The sequence below is a fragment of the Gossypium hirsutum genome, chromosome A05, assembly GCF_007990345.1.
Source record: "Gossypium hirsutum isolate 1008001.06 chromosome A05, Gossypium_hirsutum_v2.1, whole genome shotgun sequence".
NCBI classification, from domain to species: Eukaryota; Viridiplantae; Streptophyta; class Magnoliopsida; order Malvales; family Malvaceae; genus Gossypium; species Gossypium hirsutum.
In genome coordinates, this window is record NC_053428.1 from 89,375,565 (window position 1) to 89,396,163 (window position 20,599).

The following is a 20,599-nucleotide window of genomic DNA, read 5'->3' on the forward strand; positions in this document are numbered from 1 at the left end:
AAGCTCTTTTAAAAATTTCATTTCATTTGGCATCTGTAATAGATCTTCAATAAACGGTTAGTTAATATGTAATTTTTTCAAAAGTTTGAGGAATTTACCGAATTGTTCGTCTGAGTGGTATTTCCTTGTCACGTTAGGGTATGGGACACGAGGTTTATATTCTTCATTCACCATTTTGTTATGGCTTACCTCACTTTCACCTTTGCCCACCACAGTTTCTTGCATTAATTCTGGCTCAGGCGCAATGAATCCTTCCTTATCTTGAGTACTAATTGCGTTGAGGTGTTCCCTTGGGTTAGGTTCAGTATTACTTGGTAAGCTACCTTGTGGTCGTTCGGAGATTAGTTTGGATAGTTGGCCTATCTGAGTTTCGAGTCCTTGGATCGATGCTTGTTGATTTTTAAGTGCTGTCTCGGTATTTTGGAAATGGGTTTCTGACACTGATATGAATTTTGAGAGCATCTCTTCAAGGGTTGGCTTCTTTTCCTGTTGGTAGGGTGGTTTTGGTAGCTCGGAGGATGTTGTGGTCTTTGATTTCCTTGACCGCCCCACGAGAAATTTGGGTGATTCCTCCAACCTGCATTATATGTGTTACTATATAGATTGTTTTGAGGTCGAGGATTATTACCCATGTAATTTAATTGCTCGTTATCCATGTTGTGGGCATAAGGTTGGTATTCCGAATGGTTTGTTCCACCGCTACTTGCTTCGCACTGCATTATTGGGTGAACCTGTGAAGAACTAAGAAAACCATCAATCTTTTTATTTAAGACCTCTACCTGATTAGAGAGCATGGTGACTGAATCAACGTTATAATCGCTGACTGTTTTCGTTGGCTTTGTCCTCATGACTTGCCACTGATAGTTATTCAGTGACATCTCCTCTATAAACTCAGAGTCATCTTCCGGTGTTTTATTGTTGGTGGTTCCGCCAGCAGCTGCGTCAACCATTTGCCGAGTCGAAGGATTCAGACCATTATGGAATGTTTGTACTTGGAGCCAAAGTGGTAACCCACAGTGAGGGCACCCTCTCAGAAGGTCCTTGTATCTCTCCTATGCATCGTAGAGTGTTTCTAAATCCATCTGCACAAAAGAAGAGATATCATTACGTAATTTAGCCATTTTAGCCGGCGAAAAATATTTTAGTAAAAATTTTTCGTTCATTTGTTCCCAAGTAGTGATAGACCGTCATGGTAACGAGTTCAACCACTGTTTAGCTTTGTTTCTCAGTGAAAAAGGGAATAACCGAAGGCGAATGGCATCATAAAAAACGCCATTAATTTTGAAAGCGTCACAAAATTCCATAAAATTTGCCAAGTGAGTGTTGGGATCCTCATCCTACAAACCATCAAACTAAACAAACTGCTACATCATCTGAATTGTGTTAGGTTTCAGTTCGGAATTATTTGCAGCAATAGCAAGTCTAACTATACTTGACTCTGTTCCTGTTAAAGAAGGTTTGGCATAGTCATACATAGTACGTGGAGCAGGATTTCGATTAGCCACAATTGTAGGAGGTAGCTGATTGCCTTGGTTTTCAGCCATCTCTTCGGTTGGGGGTTGAGTATCATCTTCTTACTCGTTCTCCATGTATCTTAAGCTTCATCTTATTTCTCTTTGGTTTCAACGAACAGTACAATCGATTTCTTCGTCAAAAAGTAATGGTCTCGACGGGTTTCTTCTAGTCATAAACTATAAAAACTTGCCAAGAGAAAGAAAAATTAAATTAATTAGTAATAATAATAATTAAATTAAATTAAATTGCAATAAAAATAAATGGCTAAAGTAATAAAAATTTAGCGTTCCTAATATTTCAGTTCCCCGGCAACGGCGCCAAAAACTTAATCGTGAGGTTTCGTGATAGGTTTTAAATATTTATAATTACTCGTTCTTGAACTAACTATTATCACGATATAGGCAAGTGTACCTATCGAACAGTAGTATAGTTTTAGCAAGACCGGATTGTCGAATCCAAAGGAACTAAAAGTACTAGTAATGACTGTCTTTTTATTATCTAGCCTAAGAATAAAGAGGTTTTGTTTTAATTAACTAATTATCTAAACTAAGAACTCACAGAGAAAAGAATTGGGGAACTGCTTTTGGGAAAAATTGATTGACTTAAGACAATACCTAAGGACAAATCCACCTAGACTTTACTTGTTATTCTAGCTCAAAATTGGACGATGTATTCATTCAACTTATTCCGTAGAGATCCCTAAGTTATGTTATTATCCCTATTCAAAACTAATAAGGTCTAATCCCTAGATTGAATAACCGAGACTTTTCTCTAACTAACATTCTAGGGTTGCATTAACTCGATCTATGGATCCCCTTATTAGGTTTCACCCTAATTTGGCAAAATCTTGTCACCCTATTTCTAGGCACGCAATCAACTCCGCTTAATTATGACAAAAGTACTCTTAGACAATGTCTATTCCTCCTCTGAATAAGAGCATGTCTTGAATCAGTATCCTGGGATATCAAAACAAGAATTAAGAACACATAATTAAGAACAAATTAAATATTTATCATACGATTTAGAAAATAATAACAAGATTCGTCTTAGGTTTCATTCCCTTAGGTATTTAGGGGTTTTAGTTTATAACTAAATAAGAAAACATCTTAGAAGAATAAAGAATACAAAACATAAAGAAAACCCAAAAACTCCTGAAGGGAAATTGAGGAGAGATCTTCAGTCTTGATGATGAATTCGGCTTCTAAGATGGATCAATCAGCTTTCTTGGAGTAATTCCTTACCCCCCAGTCTCCATCTCCCTTTTTTATCCTCTTTTAGGGTGTATTTATAGGCTTTGGAATGCCTAGAAGCCCTCAAAAGTGGACTTTTCTGAATTGGACTTAACTTAGGCTCGGCAGGGACATGCACATGTACGGTTACTTCAGGCCGTGTTCGAGCCTGCCAAATTGACACGGCTGTGTGGTCCGCCCGTGTGAGGAGGTCCAGGCCGTGTTGATTTCATGCCTTGGCCCATTTTCTATTTTTTGGCCCGTTTCTCGTTCCTTTCACTCTCCTATGCTCTCCTAAGTATAAAACATGAAATTTAGGCGCATCGAATTCACCAATTGTAATGAGAAATCATCCATAAAATGCATTAAACATGGGATAAAAATATGTATAATTTACGGTTTATCAACTACGTAGAGGCTAGAATGTTTTCATTGTGGCTTGGAATCGACACCGAATAAGTAACATTCTTTCATATTTTTTTTCAATTAAGAATGTATATCTTCAACCTTATTTCAACCTGTTTCGTTTCTCGTACATGGATCCATGGCTCAGGATTGCCAAAATATTAGTTTTGCTTCACAACGAGGAGTACCAGTGGTCCTAATAATTACAACCTAACCCGTATACTTATAGACACCGCTTCAAATCTCTATCTTTAGTTGCAGTATTCACACTCTTGACGTTGGTACGTCAAGAGGTGGTCACATTTATCCCAAATGAAATATTCATGGCTATGTTCTTTTTTCATTATCCAGACAATGACATTGATACGATATCATTTACTTTTATTTTGAGTTATAAATTACATTATTGTGAGGAAAGTATGTAACTAATATACTTACTTTTGGTTCTCTACCATGGAGCTTGAGTTTTTTATAACATTTCGATTTTGGGTCTAATCAGAATAGTGGTTTTGAGACCACAAATTTTGAAGTAGAAATAATTATTTTATGAATGTGTTTAGGACTATGATATGTTTTCATGATTGTATGAAAGTTCCGTTAAGAAATTTTGTTGATAGAGTGTCTAATTTGATTTTTAGGACTAAATTTCAAAAGTTACAAAATATGTGATTCTAGAAGCTTTAAGCATTAAATAACTATGGATTATTAATTAGAGGTCCTTAAATAGCAATTTGACTAATTTCTATTTTTATGGACAAAAATGCGCCTGAATAAGTAAAAATTAAAAGTTTAGTAAAAAAGGGCATTTTGGTCATTTAATAGTTAAAAGAATGAAAATGGAAAATTAAGTCAAAAATTTGCTCATCATCTCCATGCCATAGCTGAAATTCTTAAAACACCATAGCTAAGGTTTTGTTCAACTTTCAAACTTAATGGTAAATGCATCTGAGCCCCGTTTTTATTGTTCTTTAGATTTTTAAAGTTGTTATCAACCGATCTAGCCATTTCTACCATTTAATTGAGATAGAGTTGACTCCTAGGGTTTGACCCATGAGTGACATGCATGTATTTTGATGTTTCATGGTAGATTATGAAAGTTTGATGTGTGATAAACATCTTTTACTAAGTGATTTTTGATGAAAACACCTAAAAAGGGTTTATTTGTAAAAGTTATAAAAATAGGTAGTAGAAATGTGATTTGATGAAACATGTGGGCTGGTATAAGCATGATATAGCTCGGCTAGGCTTGGGTATCAAAGAAAATGAGTACATTTCATTTTACGAGCCTAAAGACTAATTTGTAAATATGTGAAAGTTTAGGGGCCAAATTATAATTTTGCCGAAGTATGGTTTTTGGACAGATTTGAACAATGTGATAAATAAATGAGCTAATTTTGCTATTATAGATCGAGAAAAATGGAGTCCGGACCTAGACCGAGAAAACAAAAAGTTATGGACTAAATCGAATTAGTTAGCCATATTTTGTACAGAGCTAAGTTCGTGTGTAAATAATGCAACTTATATTATGTATTTAATATTTTGTTATTGCATGACTTCTACAATTATCATTATGGATTCATTCGACAAAGATTCGATCCAGCAAAATTCCCAGTTGAACCTTAGGAATAGTTAGGATATCAATGTCATGACATTAGGGTTATGAGTTTACGTGTAAGACCATATCTGAGATATGGCATCATTATGGGATTTCGGTAGGACCATGTCTGGGACATGGCATCGATATGAAAATCGTGTAAGACCATAGCTCGGCTATTGGCATCGATATGAGATCCGATGTAAGACCATATATGGGATATGGCATTGGTATGATTCTATGTATATGTAATTCCCGAGTATCCTTTAGTATTCCAAGTGGTTCAACGAGTAATTTAAAGATTATATCAAAGATGTGAAAGGTTATGATTATGTTATGAAGTGGTACAGGTATGTACACAAAACTTATGAGAAATGATCTTGTTTTAAAATGCACTATTGGTAATGATGCAAATGAGTAAGATGTCTATGATCACTTGATGATTTTGTGCTAATTTACATTATGTTATGTGTACGTTATTGTATGTTTAAAGTTGATTATTATTTACATGCTAACTTACTAAGCTTAAAGCTTACCCCCTTCCTTTTCATTTCTTGTAGTGTCATCAAGCTAGCTCGAGGATCAAAGGCGGTCGGAGATCCATTCACACTATCAAATTATCCTTTTGGGTACTTATTATTACATTATTTTGAGTTATGGCATGTATAAGGACTTGGTCTTTTTGTGATATGTGTCATTATTGATTTGGCCAAATGTGTTGGCTTGTAATGGTATTTGATTCATTTTGTAAATTGTCATTTGGTATTGGCTAATAGTCATTACGTATTTATACATATAGAGATGCCTTTCATGGATGGAGTTATTGCATGGTTTGTGATGATAATTATGAAATGTTGTATGTGATAGAAAATAGCATGTAATTGATGTGTGGATGTCTTGGTTGTGGCTGACTTGGTTGTGTGTATATGCTTGGATTGATGTTGTTTAAAGTTGTGTAGGTTGGTGCAAGTAAGGGTGGCAAAAAGGCTTGGTAAATAGACTTATTTTTGTCCACGCGGGTAGACACACGGGCGTGTGTCTAGGCCATGTGTGACACATGGCTTGCCTATTGGATGTGTGATCTGGCTGTGTGTCCCCTACATTTTTGAATTTTAGTTTCGAATTGACCATATGAGTAGAGACACGGCCATGTGTCTCAGCCGTGTGAAGGACACGGCCCAAGGACATAGGCATGTGCCCAGGGCATGTAAAGTCTGCACCTATTTTATGAATAATTATGAAAATTAAATCGCCCACACAGCCTAGCACATGGGCGTGTGCCTTGGTCGTGTGACCCTAATTTGTTGATGACATCATAGAAAAAGAGTTGCACAAGTTAGGGACACGGGCATGTGTGAACACACGGCCTACCCACACGGGCGTGTCCCAAACCACACGGACGTGTGACCCCTGTTTTTATGAAAATTTTTCTAAGTGTTTGGGGAGTTTCCAAAATTCTCAGTTTAGTCCCGAACCTATCCCAATGTATGTTTTGGGCCTCATAGGCTCGTTTAAGGGACAATACGATGTTTTTGAAAAGTTTTAATTTGGATAGAAATTTATGTCTCGGTTCTGCATGATTGCTTGTGTATAAGTCTAGTAATGCCTCATACCCTATTCTAGCGTCGAATACGAGTAAGGCGTGTTACATTTAGTGGTATCAGAGCTATAGTTTAGTTGATTTTGGACTAATGTAACTTGTGTACGAGTCTAGCTATACATGCAATAAATGAACTGTGATAGTCTGAGGACTCCTGACAATTGAAAATTGTGTTTTCATATTGTAATGGATCCCAACCGAGCTGAGGCTGATGAAGTCGAAAGTAATGCGTCAGCTCCCACTCAAAAGGCAGTGCCAGCTGACAGTAGACCATCTATAGTTAGTCAAGGAGAAGGAGGCAGGGAAGCCTTTCTCTATATGATGAACGCATGGTATACGGAGTTTGTTCGAACGAACCTGAATGCTCAACCCCCTCCACCCCCACTTATTCCTCAACCTATTCCCATATTACCTCAAGGTATGGACTTCATGAGATTGAATAGGCCTCCAGTTGATAAGATTCTAAAATAAGGAGGCGAAGAGTTCCGAGCGGGTGTAGATGATGATCCCGAAAGGGTAGAGTTCTAGCCTGAGAATACCATCAGGGTATTTGATGAGTTATCATGCACACTTGAGGAATGTATGAAATGTGTTGTATCACTTCTGAAAGTCTCGTCCTATCAGTGGTGGAACACCCTTGTGTCGGTTGTACCAAGTGAGAGAGTTAATTGGAAATTTTTCCAAGAAGAGTTTCGTAAGAAGTACATTAGCTAGCGGTTTATTGATCAGAAACGAAAAGAATTCCTTGAGTTAAAACAGGGCCGAATGACTGTAACAGAATATGAGCATGAGTTTGTGAGATTGAGCAAATACGCTCGAGAATGTGTTTCGACTGAAGCCATTATGTGTAAGAGATTTGAAGATGGGCTGAACGAAGACATCCGATTATTGGTTGGCATTCTAGAACTGGAAGAATTCGTTGTGCTTGTAGAGAGAGCTTGTAAGGCCAAGGAGTTGGCTAAATAGAAAGGCAAAGCTAAGTTTGAGTCTTGAGACTCGAAGAAGAGACAGATAGGTAAGTCACTTCAGTCCTTATCTATGAAATCGAGAGAGTTTAATACTCAATCAAGTGCTTCAGTTGGGTTTTCAAATAGAAACCATGGGAAACAATATTCGGGTTATAAGGCTTAGACTACTTCGACAGTGAGTGTAGGTAATGCTCGACCTAGTAGACCTGAGTGTCCACATTGCGGTAGACGTCACCCAGTGAGTGTCGGGTGAATGATCATACTTGTTTCAAGTTTGGTTCTCAAGATCACTTCATTAGAGATTGGCCCAAGATGGTTGAAAAAGGGAAATTTCAGAGTGCAAGATTGGGTAATACTACTTCTAGAGGGAGGCCATAGAGAAATTTGGGAAATGGAGCGAGTAGCAAGAGTGCACCTAGAGACCCAGCTGTGAGATTCGAGGGTAGAGCACCTGCGAGGACTTATGCCTTTTGCGCTCGCGAAGAGGCTTTATCTCCTGATAATATTACGGATACTTTTTCTCTCTATGATACTGATGTCGTTGCTTTGATTGATCCAAGATCAACCCATTCCTATGTTTATATGAAATTGGTATCTAGTATGAATATGCCTATTGAGTCTATAGAATTTGTGATAAAAGTGTCAAACTGTAACATCCAGAAATAGGGCCTAGTCAGAACAGTGGTTTCAGGACCACAAATCCGACATCAAAATATTTATTTTATTATTATGAGGTCTAGAATATGAGAATACGCATGTGTTAAAGTTTCATGAAGGAATTCTTTGAGTAAGGTGTCCAATTGGACATTAGGGACCAAATTCAATAAATTGCAAAAATTGGGTTTTAGAAGAAATTTGTATGAAATTGCTTTATAATATTAATTAGAAGGTATTTAGGAGCAATTTGCCCAGTTTCGAAGTTTTTGGACAAAAATGGGCTTGTATGGATGAAATTTTAAAGAAAATGGCTTAAGGGCATTTTGGTCATTTGGCAATTTAATGAAATAAAATGGGAAAAAGAAGGAAAAAATCAGCCATTCTTCTTCCTTGTCCAGCCGAAATTTTCAAGTCACCATATCTATGGTTTTCAACGTTTTTAAGATCAACAATAAGTTCTCCCAAGCCCTATTTTTAATATTCTTCGTATTTTTAAAATCTCGGTAGCTTACTCTCTCTATTTCTACCCATATTTCATGCTAGGGTTCATGTTTAAAAAATTACCCATGCATGAGTTACTTTTATTTTGATGGTTTATGGAGGAATATGGAAGTTGGATGTGTGTTAAACATCTTTTCCTAGGTGATTTTCATGAAAAACCCCTAAAAAGGACCTTTTTGCAAAAAGTGTAAAGTGTGAGGAAGAAATGTGAAATAATGGAAAAATGTGGGCTGCCATAAGAGGAAAGAACATTAGGCTAGGCTTGGGTAATGTAGAAATTGCATGCATTCCATTATACGAGCCTAGGGACTAAATCGTAAAAATGTGAAAGGTTCAGGGCAAAACGGTCATTTGGATCGAGGGTGAAATGTAGGCTCAAAAAGTACAATGTGAGGTGTTAATGATTTATTTTTATTGTTATAGACCCTAAGGAACAAATTCTAGAGGTCGATCGAGGGAAACGAAAGGTTTCGGAATAACCGAAACACGATATCGAGACGAGCACCAGGTAAGTTTGAATAACTTAAAGTAAACTCATAGTATGCTTAATTGTATGATTTATGAATGTATGATGATTTCATTTGATGATGGCATGAAAATCTATGAAATATATCCTTAATAATGACATGTTGATAAATGTCCCGGTTGAGGTTGAAAAGGAAATCTGATGGATAAACCATGGCATACATGACTTGAGATCCTGCATGTGTTGTAGAAAGGATTTAGCCCGGACGAGTAATCAGTTGATCTCAAATATAAAAAGGATATAGCCCGGACGGGTGTTCCTTCAATGATCGAGCCTCCCAAAGAATATCTGTGCATTGTGGATTTAGCCCGAACAGATAATCTGATTAGGGTCTGAATTTAGCCTAGACTGGTAATTCAGATTCGAGCTCATTAAGGGTGTTTGTCACTATAAGGGATTTAACCTGTACTAGTAATCCCGACTTCACCTTATGAGTTTACGATACGGGGGATTTAGCCTGGATTGGTATGCATACTTGAAATGATCATTCTTATGACTTCATAGATAATGGATAATCCATCAAGATTTTCTAGAAACTCAACGGGATTAATATGATGTATATAAATGAAATGATGAATAATGAGCTCATCTAAGACAAATTACATGGTGCATTATTATTGTGACATGGTGCATTATTATTGTGACTAACTTGTTGTTTGAATGCATGTTATAAGGAAACTATTTCATTCTGGTTGGTTTACTTGCTTAATATGGTTGTATGCTAATTAATCGGCAAGTTTACTTTCCAGTTATTCGGGCTTACTAAGCATATAAATGCTTACCCCTCTCTTTTCCCTGTCTTACAGAGCTCGAGGACTCGTAAAAATTGGAAGACAGTTGGAGAGTCAACATACTATCAACTAGTCCAGCTTTGATATATAGGCACTTTTATTTTGTTCAATGGCATGTATAGGGCTCTTGGTTTATTTTGTTAGGTATGTCATTTCATTAGCCATAATGAAGACATGTAAAGATATACACATCTATTTGTATATGGCCATGGGAATTGGCTCATTTTGAAGTAGGCTATGACCTACAAATCTATGCATGTTTATGTTTACATGGGATGGCTTGACTATAATTGGCAATGAGTTATAAGAATGAGTCAATCTTAAATGTGTCAATGAGACATAGAAACCCTTAATACAAAAAGGGAATTAACATAGCAAGTATACAACCGATGATATGAGGTTTACATGCAATGAGGTTTATCAAGGTTATATGTGTAACACCCCGTACCCGAGACCGTTGCCGGAGTCGAACACGAGGTGCTAACAGACTTAATTCATTTATTTTCACAGTCCATTTTAAAAATTTCCGGACAAGCTGGCTAACTACGTCACTGTCACCTTAAGAATCATATCTTGAGTTCCAAAACTTGAAAACTAGTTTCGTAAATTTTTCCTGAAACTAGACTCATTTATCCATCTACAAATTTTTTTCTAGAATTTTTGGTCAAGCCAATTAGTACATTTTATTAGTTAAAGTCTCCCCTGTTTCAGGGTTCGACTACTCTGACCTTCATGCATTACGACTTAGATATCTCCTTGTACAGGGCTTCAATACTTATGCTGTTTGTTTCTAAAGAAACTAGACTCGAAAAGGAATCTGTACATATAGGGAATGACTTCTAATTATCTCTGGTTAATTTATAGTGAATTCCCAAAGTTGGATCAAGGGATCCAGAAATCGCTCTGGCCCTATTTCACGAAAACTTAAGTATCTCATAAAATACGGCTCATATGATAGTTTCGATACTTTCATATGAAAATAGATTCATCAAGGTTCGATTACATAATTTATTCACTATTTAATTCCATTCCTATTATTTTTAGTGAGTTTTCAAATCCACACCACTGCTGCTGTCAGCATCTGTTTTTAAGGTAAACTTTACCTATTTCATGGTTTTCCATGAATCAACTAGAATTTGTCATTCAAAGCACCAAAATGATCATGATTAACCATTCCTATGGCTAATCGTTACCAAACATTTCCATACCTCTCAATGAACAACATACAAAATGATTATAATGCTATGCTCAAAGTATATATATAAGCCATTTTCGCATGGCTATCCAAATTTATACAAAACCAAAGGGTACATGACCAACAACAAAAAGGGTAGTCCTATACATGCCATTTTCAGAGTTCGACCAAAAGTGTACCAAAAGGGCTTTGATAGTGTGGGCGACTTCGACTTTGACACTCCCGAGTCCGATAGCTGACGAACCAAAATCTATAAAACAGAGATTTATAGAACGGAATAAGCATTTAATGCTTAGTAAGTTTTGAGCAATGAGATTAGGCACAATTGAAGTATAGCATTCATATGACTAAACGGATAATTCATATACACATATTCTCAAAATCATTCCTACTTCACATTTCCAACCCTTATATTCATACATAAGGGATCAACTTAACCAAAGGCCGGAAGCTTATTAATCGACTGAGCGAATAATATTTAAAAGGAATCAACAATTCCAATGCATATACAAAACATTCATCATTAGGATTTTACGAGCGTATTAATTGAAATTATTACAGCAAGATCACTCATTCCCCAACCAAGTACCTTCGGGATTTAGCCGGACATAGCTACTCGCTCAAATGCCTTCGGGACTTAGCCCGGTTATAGTAACTCGCACAAATGCCTTCGGGACTTAGCCCGGTTATCATTCGAATATTCATGCACATATCCATAAATCATGACACATCTATATTTCATTTTCATAATTAGAATTCAAACACAAGTCACTTATCAAGCATTACCATTTTCGGCTCAATAGCCACATACAAAAGCATGATTGTGATTTGCTTATAACATGATCTAATCGAATCATAATCTAAGTTCCATTACTCAAAAACTTACCTCGGATGTTGTCGAACGATTTCGACGGCTACTCGATCACTTTTTCCTTCCCTTTATCGGTTTTAGTTCCCCTTTGCTCTTGAGCTTAATTTAACAAATAAATTGATTTAATCATTTGAACATCAAAAAGAGAAACTCAAGGTACTTAGCCCATATATACATTAGACATTAGAGTCACATATATATGAAATCATGAATCAAACTCAACATATTAGCCCACACTCTCTTTTAGCCGATTATCTAAGCCAAGATAAAAGCATCAATATGCTTGCCTCTAACCGAATACATGCAACACCAACCTATCTCATGTGGCTGAATATGCATGTCTATGTTGAGGCCAATTATATACTTAATACATTCTACAAATATGGTTACTTGTATTGACTAAATACCATTTTGTTTCAAGTTCAAAACTCGGCTAATACCATATATACACTAGTAATCACATACTAACATTTGCACTTCACCTTAATAGCTAGCTTAGCAAACCTTAATTTAACATATAATTGTTCATAACACAATTAAAGCATCCTCTCCATTCCATCGATTCAAAACACATACATTACTCAATAATGTTCAAAATCATATTCGGCCTTAGTACACCCTTGTTAGCCGATTTTTCTTCATTTAGCAACTAGTGCACATATGTGCTCATTTGCTAGACTCTACTTCACCTAACCACCCTTTCTCATCCAAATAACATGACCAACATTTACTCTTGACATCAAGCATTCTTTAATTCGGCTATTACTAGTATGAGGTTTAACCATTCATATTTTTAGAAAGACCAAGTTCTTTCCTCAATACATTCATCATCAAGATTCAAGTAAAACAATCAAAATTCCTTCCCTTATAACCATAGCCGAAGGCTCTATTCACCCATCAATAGTGGAAATTTTTGCATGGGCTAAGCAAGAACCATGATAATTTACCTAAAACAAGTAATTATTTCACAATTTCAACACAATATACTAACCTTCCTAAGGATTCAAGTGACTGAAACTCTTCCCCTCCTTTGTTTCTTCTATTTGGCCAAGTTGAACAACAAAGAAAGAACTTTGTTTTTCCTCCTCTTTCTCTAGTCACGGCAATGGGGAGTAAGGGGAGACAACTTTGGTTTCTCCTCCCACTCACCTCATGTTTTATCATTCTTAATTCACTATTTTATTTTCTAAACCCATAATGCTAATAGGAAATTCATATTATCATCTATGACCCATCCATGGTCGGCCACTACTCATAATAAATGGATATTTGACATGCAAACCCTTCATTCTTATAACATGCATTAATAGGCCACTTACATTTGCCTAGCACATTTCTAAATTTTCTCACATAAGTCCTATTAACTAAATTCACATGCAATCGACTAAATCGAAGCTTAAAACTTTCACACATTCATATTCACATATTCTAGACAATAAATATCACATTCAAATACTTCGGTGACTCAATTTAGCAGTCCCGAAACCACTTCCCGACTAGGGTCAATTTAGGGCTGTCACAATATGTAAGTGTATAATCTGGCCTTATTACGTATTAAGATAACCTATAAGTGTGATTGGTTGATAGAAGGTGACTAAAGGCTTGGAAAATAGCCCTACAAGGTCCACACGGGTAGACACACGGGCATGTGTCTAGGCCGTGTGTGACACACAGATCACCCCCATGGGCATGTGGTATGGTCGTGCGTCCCCTGCACCTAAAATTTTAAGTTTGTTTTGAGCACGGGATAGACACACGGGTGTATGTCTTGGCCGTGTGCCCCTAAATGCATGCTGATGCCATAAACAAAGAGTTACACATGCCGAGGACACGGGCGTGTCCCAAGCTACACGGGCGTGTGTAACCACATGGCCCCACCATACGGGCGTGTGACTCACTAAAGCAAGAGAATTTATTAATTTTCCCAAAGTTTATTGAATGTTCTTAGTTTTGTCTCGAATCGCCCCGATGTATGTTTTAGGCCCCGAAGGCCTATATAAGGGACGGTACGCATGTGTTTGAAAAGTTTTAATTTTGGGCAAAATTTGGTGACCTAGTTTGGTATGTTAGTAAAGGTTTAAGTTCGGTAACGCCTCGAACCCTGTCCCAATGTTGGATATGCATGAGGGGTGTTACACGAACCCTTTAGGCAAGCATGTGTTAATTGACAAAGTATATAAGAGTTGTCCTTTGATGATTAAAGGTTATTGTTTTTCAGCTAATCTTATGCTTTTTCCATTTGATGAATTTGATGTAATTCTTAGTATGGATTGGTTGACCATTCATGATGTGGTAGTAAATTGTGGAAGAAAAATTATTGAGTTAAAATGTGAAAATGATGATATTCTTCGGGTTGAATCAGATGAATCGAATAGATTGCCAGTTGTGATCTCTTCTATGATAGCTCAGAGGTATATGAGAAAGGGGTGCGAATCTTATATTGCCTTTGTGTTGAATACAAAAGTTTCTGAGTTAAGGATTGAGTCAATGCCGGTAGTATGTGAGTTTTCGGATGTGTTTCTAGAAGAGTTGCCCGGATTGCCTCTATTTAGAGAAGCTGAATTTGGTATTTAGTTAGTCCCTGGTACTGCACCTATTTCGATTGCTCCGTATAGAATGGCTCCAACAAAATTAAAAGAGTTGAAAGCTCAGTTGCAATAATTGACGGATAAAGGTTTTGCGAGACCTAGGATTTCTCCATGGGGTGCATCAGTATTACTAGTGAAAAAGAAAGACGGCTCTATGAGACTTTGCATTGATTACCGATAACACAATAAAGTGACCATAAAGAATAAGTATCCTTTCTCGAGAATAGATGATTTGTTTGACCAATTGAAAGGGGCCACATGGTTTTCAAAGATAGACTTGAGGTCCGGTTACAATCAGTTGAGAGTTAAAGATTCGAATGTGTTGAAAATTTCATTTCAGACGAGGCATGGTCACTATGAATTTTTGGTTATGCCTTTTGGTTTAACGAATGCTCCCGCTGTGTTTATGGACTTAATGAATTAGATTTTTAGACCATACTTAGGTAAGTTTACAGTTGTGTTTATCGGTGATATTTTGATTTATTCTCAAAATGAGTCCAAGCATGTTGAGCATTTGAGAATTGTTATACAAACTTTAGAGATAAATAGTTGTACGCTAAGTTTAGTAAAAGTGAGTTTTGGCTTCGAGAAGTCAGAGTTTTGGAGCTCATTATTTCGGGTGATGGTATTCAAGTTGACCCGAGTAAGATTTCAACAATTGTTGATTGGAAACCGCTGAGGAATGTATCCGAGGTTAAAAGCTTTCTAGGCTTAGCCGGTTATTACGGATGATTTGTTAAAGGATTTTCCATGATTGCTACTCCAATGACAAAGATGCTACAGAAGGATGTCAAGTTTGAACGGTCAGAAAGGTGTCAACGGAGTTTTGAGAAGTTGAAGGCATTGTTGATTGAAGCACCAATTTTAGTACAACATGAGCCGGGAAAAGAATTTGTGATCTACAGTGATGCATCCTTGAATGGATTGGGTTGTGTACTTTTGAAAGAAGGCAGAGTGATAGCTTATGCCTCGAGGCAATTGAAACCGCATGAGAAAAATTATCCTACACATGATTTGGAGCTAGCCGCCATTGTGTTTGCTTTGAAGATTTTGAGACATCATTTGTATCGTGAAAAATGTCATATTTATACTGATCATAAAAGTTTAAAGTACTTAATGACTCAAAAGGATTTGAATTTATGGCAAAGGAGATGGCTGGAATTATTAAAAGATTACGAGTTAGTGATTGACTACCATCTGGGAAAGGCGAATGTGGTCACTGGCTTTGAGTAGGAAGTTGTTGTTTACTTTGAAAGCTATGAACATTCAGTTGACCTTATCCGATAATGGTTCGATTCTAGCTGAATTGAGAGCTAAACCGATGTTTCTCTAAGAAATTTGCGAAGCTCAGAAACGTGACAGTGATTTGCAAGCCAAAAGAGCCCAATGTGAATCAGGTATGGAATTAGATTTTTAGATTAGTTTTGATGGATGTTTGATGTTCCGATATAGGGTCTGTGTACCGAAAGATGATGAGCTTATTCAGAAAATTTTGCACGAGGCACATAATGGATGTTTATCTGTTCATCTAGGCAGTATAATGATGAATTATGACTTGAAGAAAATGTATTGGTGGTCAGGAATGAAAAGAGACATTTCAGAGTTTGTATCAAGATGCTTGGTCTGTCAACAAGTAAAGGCCGATCACCAAGTACCTTCGGGTTTACTTCAGCCTGTGATGGTCCCTGAGTGGAAATGGAACTATAGACTTTGTGACAAGTTTGCCCTTGTCACCGAAAAAGAAAGATGATATTTGGGTTGTGATTGATAGGCTAACGAAGTCGACTTATTTTACTCCAATACACACCAATTACTCACTTGATAAGTTAGCTAATTTGTACATTAGTGAAATTGTTAGATTGCATACAGTGTCTATCTTGATTATATCGGATAGAGATCCGAGGTTTACTTTAAGGTTTTGGAAAAAGTTACACGAAGCTTTAGGTACAAAGCTAAACTTTAGCAAAGCTTTCCACCTGCAAACTGACGGTCAATCTGAGCGAGTAATTCAGATTCTTGAGGATATGCTCCGGTGTTGTATTCTTGAATTCAAGGGTAGTTAGGAAAAATATCTACCTTTGATAGAATTTGCCTACAACAACAGTTTTCAGTCGAGTTTGAAAATGGCACCTTATGAGGCACTATACGATCGTAAGTGTTAGACACTATTATATTGGACTAAACTCAGAGAGAATCAAATTTACGGGTCAATTTAGTTAGAGAAACCAAAGAAAAAGTGAAGACAATTTGTGATTATTTAGAAGCAGCTTCGGACAGACAGAAATCCTATGCGGATTTGAAATGAAAAGAGATTGAGTTTCAGATCAGTGATAAGGTATTCCTGAAAGTGTCTCTGTGGAAGAAAGTTCTTAGATTTGACCGGAATGGCAAGTTGAGTTCGAATTTTATTGACCGTATAAGATTACCGTAAGGATAGGGCCAGTAGCATATCTGTTGGCTTTTCCATCTGAGCTAGAAAACATTCACGATGTGTTCCATGTGTCTATGTTATGCCAATACCGATCAGAGCCTTCACATGTGATTTCACCGACAGAGGTTGAGATTCGACCGGATATGACTTATGGCGAAGAGCCAGTTAAGATTTTGCCTCAGAAAGTCAAACAATTGAGGAATAAAAGTATAGCCCTCGTGAAAGTATTATGGCAAACGCATAGAGTTGAAGAGGTTACATGGAAACCCGAGGAAACCATGAGAAAATAATACCCAAACCTTTTTACCGGTAAGATTTTCGGGGACGAAAATCCCTAAGGGAGGAGAGTTGTAACATCCCGATTTTAGGCCTAGTCTGAATAGTGGTTTCGAGACCACAAATTCAAAGTAGAATTAATTATTTGATGAATGTGCTGAGGTCTATGATATGTTTGCATGATTGTATGAAAGTTTCGTTAAGAAATTTTGTTGATAGAGTGTCCAATTTGATTTTTAGGACTAAGTTGCAAACGTTGCAAAATATGTGATTCTAGAAGCTTTAAGCACGAAATAGCTATGGATTATTAATTAAAGGTCTTTAAATAGCAATTTGACCAATTTCTATTTTTATCGACAAACATGGGCATGAACAAGTAAAAATTAAAAGTTTAGTAAAAAGGGCATTTTGGCCATTTAGTAATTAAAAGAATAAAAAGGGAAAATCAAGTCAAAATTTGCTCATCTTCTCCAAGCCATAGCTGAAATTCTCAAGACAAAATAGCTAAGGTTTTGTTCAACTTTCAAACTTGATGATAAGTGCATCCTAGACACGTTTTTAATCTTCTTTACATTTTTGAAGTTGTTATCAACCGATCTAGCCATTTCTACCATTTATTTGAGATAGAGTTGATGCCTAGGGTTTGTCTCATGTGTGACATGCATGTATTTTCATGTTTCATGGTAGATTATGAAAGTTTGATGTGTGATAAACATCTTTTACTAAGTGATTTTTTATGAAAACACCTAAAAAGGGCTCATTTATAAAAGTTATAAAAAAGGGTAGTAGAAATGTGATTTGATGAAAAATGTGGGCCGGTATAAGCATGATATAGGCTCAGTTAGGCTTGGGAAACAAAGAAAATGAGTACATTTCATTTTACGAGCCTAAAGACTAATTTGTAAATATGTGAAAGTTTAGAGGCAAAACTATAATTTTGCCAAAGTATGTTTTTGGACTGATTTGAACAATGTGATAATTAAATGAGCTAAATTTGCTATTATAGATCAAGAAAAATGGAGTCCGAACCAAGACCGAGGAAAGAAAAAAGTTATGGACTAAATCAAATTAGTTAGCCATATTTTGTGTTGAGGTAAGTACGTGTGTAAATAATGCAACTTATATTATGTATTTACTATTTTTTTATTGCATGACTTGTACAATTATCATTATGGATTCGTTCGGCAAAGATTCGACACGGCGAAATTCCTGTTTGAACTTTAGGAATAGTTAGGATACAAATCTCATGACATTAGGGTTATGAGTTTACGTGTAAGACCATATCTAAGATATGGCATCGTTATAGGATTTCGTGTAGGACCATGTCCGAGACAGGACATCGATATGAGAATCGTGTAAGACCATAGTTGGGCTATTGGCATCGATATGAGATCCCATGTAAGACCATATATGGGATATGGCATTGATATGATTTTATGTGTATGTAATTCCCGAGTATCCTTTAGTATTCCAAGTAGTTCAACGGGTAATTTAAAGATTATGTCAAAGATGTAAAAGGTTATGATTATGTTATGAAGTGGTACAGGTACGTACGCAAAACTCATGAGAAATGATCTTGGTTTAAGATGCACTATTGGTAAGGATGCAAATGAGTAAGATATGTCTATGATCACTTGATGATTTTGTGCTAATTTACATTATGTTATGTGTATGTTATTGTACATTTAAAGTTGATTATTATTTACATGCTAACTTACTAAGCTTAAAGCTTACCCCCTTCCTTTTCATTCTTATAGTGTCATCAAGCTAGCTTGGGGATCGAAGGCAGTCGAAGATCCATTCACACTGTCAAATTATCCTTTTTGGTACTTATTATTACATTATTTTGAGTTATGGCATGTATAGGGACTTGGTCTTTTTGTGATATGTGTCATTATTGATTTGGCCAAATGTGTTGGCTTGTAATGGTATTTGATTCATTTTGTAAATGGTCATTTGGTATTGGCTAATATTGGTTAAGTATTTATACATATAGAGATGCCTTTCATGGATAGAGTTATTGCATGGTTTGTGATGATAATTATGAAATATTGTATGTGATAGAAAATAGCATGTAATTAAGGTTTGGATGTCTTGGTTGTGGCTGAATTGGTTGTGAGTATATGCTTGGATTGGTGTTGTTTGATGTTGTGTAGGTTGGTGCAAGTAAGGGTGTCAAAAAGGCTTGGTAAATAGCATTATTTTTGTCCATGATAGTAGACACACAAGTGTGTGTCTAGGCCATGTGTGGCACACGGCTTGCTCATTGGGTGTGTGATCTAGCTGTGTGTCCCTTGTATTTTTGAATTTTAGCTTCAAATTGACCACACAGGAAGAGACAAGGCCGTGTCTCTCAGTCGTGTGAAGGACACGGCCCAGGGACATGGGCATGTGCCCAGGGCGTGTGAAGTCTACTCCTTTTTTTATGAATAATTATGAAAATTAAATCGTCCACATGGTCTAGCACACAGGCGTGTGTCTTGGCCATGTGACCCTAATTTATTGATGACATCATAAATAGAGAGTTACACGGGTTAGGAACACAAGCGTGTGTGACCAGACAGCCTACCCACAGACCCTTGTTTTTATGAAAAATTTTCTAAGTGTTTGGTAAGTTTCTAAAGTTCTCGGTTTAGTCCCAAACCGCTCCCAATGTATGTTTTGGGCATCGTAGGCTCATCTAAGGGACGATACGAATATTTTTGACAATTTTTAATTTGGATGGAAATTTATGTCTCGGTTCTACATGATTGCTTGCGTATAAGTCCGGTAATGTTTTGTACCCTATTCTAGTGTCGAATACGGGTAAGGGGTGTTACATTTTCAATATGTCAAAGTACATGACTTATATACACATGACAAATCACTTCTTAAGTTTTCAATATATCAAAGTACATGACTTATATACACATGACGGGTCACTTACTTCAATGAGGTAAGTCAGACGATGAATGTCACAAATGAATACATCCATATATAAATCAAAGATAAATTCAACTTGGGTCCAATCCGATGTATTATCAATCCTGGTAATCACATCTATGTCTGTATCTTTGAGAGCCAACTGTTTTGATGAAAAGCTATCTAAATGGTTTATAAAGCTAGCCTAAAGATATTAAATGTTTAATATGGAAATAGTATTACTATAGGTAAGTTTTGAAATGTTTAATGATGAAAACTGAGATGGAAAATGTTTATATGTTCCTAATAAGATTATTAGCATTAACTTGAGGCTTCCAAAGGTTGTCATGATAATTGTCATGTGTAACATCCTATACCCGACCCGAATTATCAGATTCAAATATTGAATGTTTAAAACACTTAGCAAAAAAAAATTCAACAGTCGTAAAACCATTCTAAAACATACTTCTTATTCCTTTATATATTGTTCTTAAAGCAAAAGAATAATAAAAGAGAATGTTTAATAATTACATCATATTTTCAAAAGCACC

The 20,599-nt window shown here is 36.4% G+C and overlaps 1 non-coding gene across 1 annotated transcript; it reads left to right on the forward strand.

The window, feature by feature from the left end:
* Positions 1-1,008: 1,008 nt before the first annotated feature.
* Positions 1,009-1,115, forward strand: LOC121230157 (small nucleolar RNA R71). The gene has a single exon (XR_005928109.1). It is a non-coding gene; the product is annotated as a small nucleolar RNA R71 (small nucleolar RNA).
* The last annotated feature ends 19,484 nt before the right edge of the window (positions 1,116-20,599 follow it).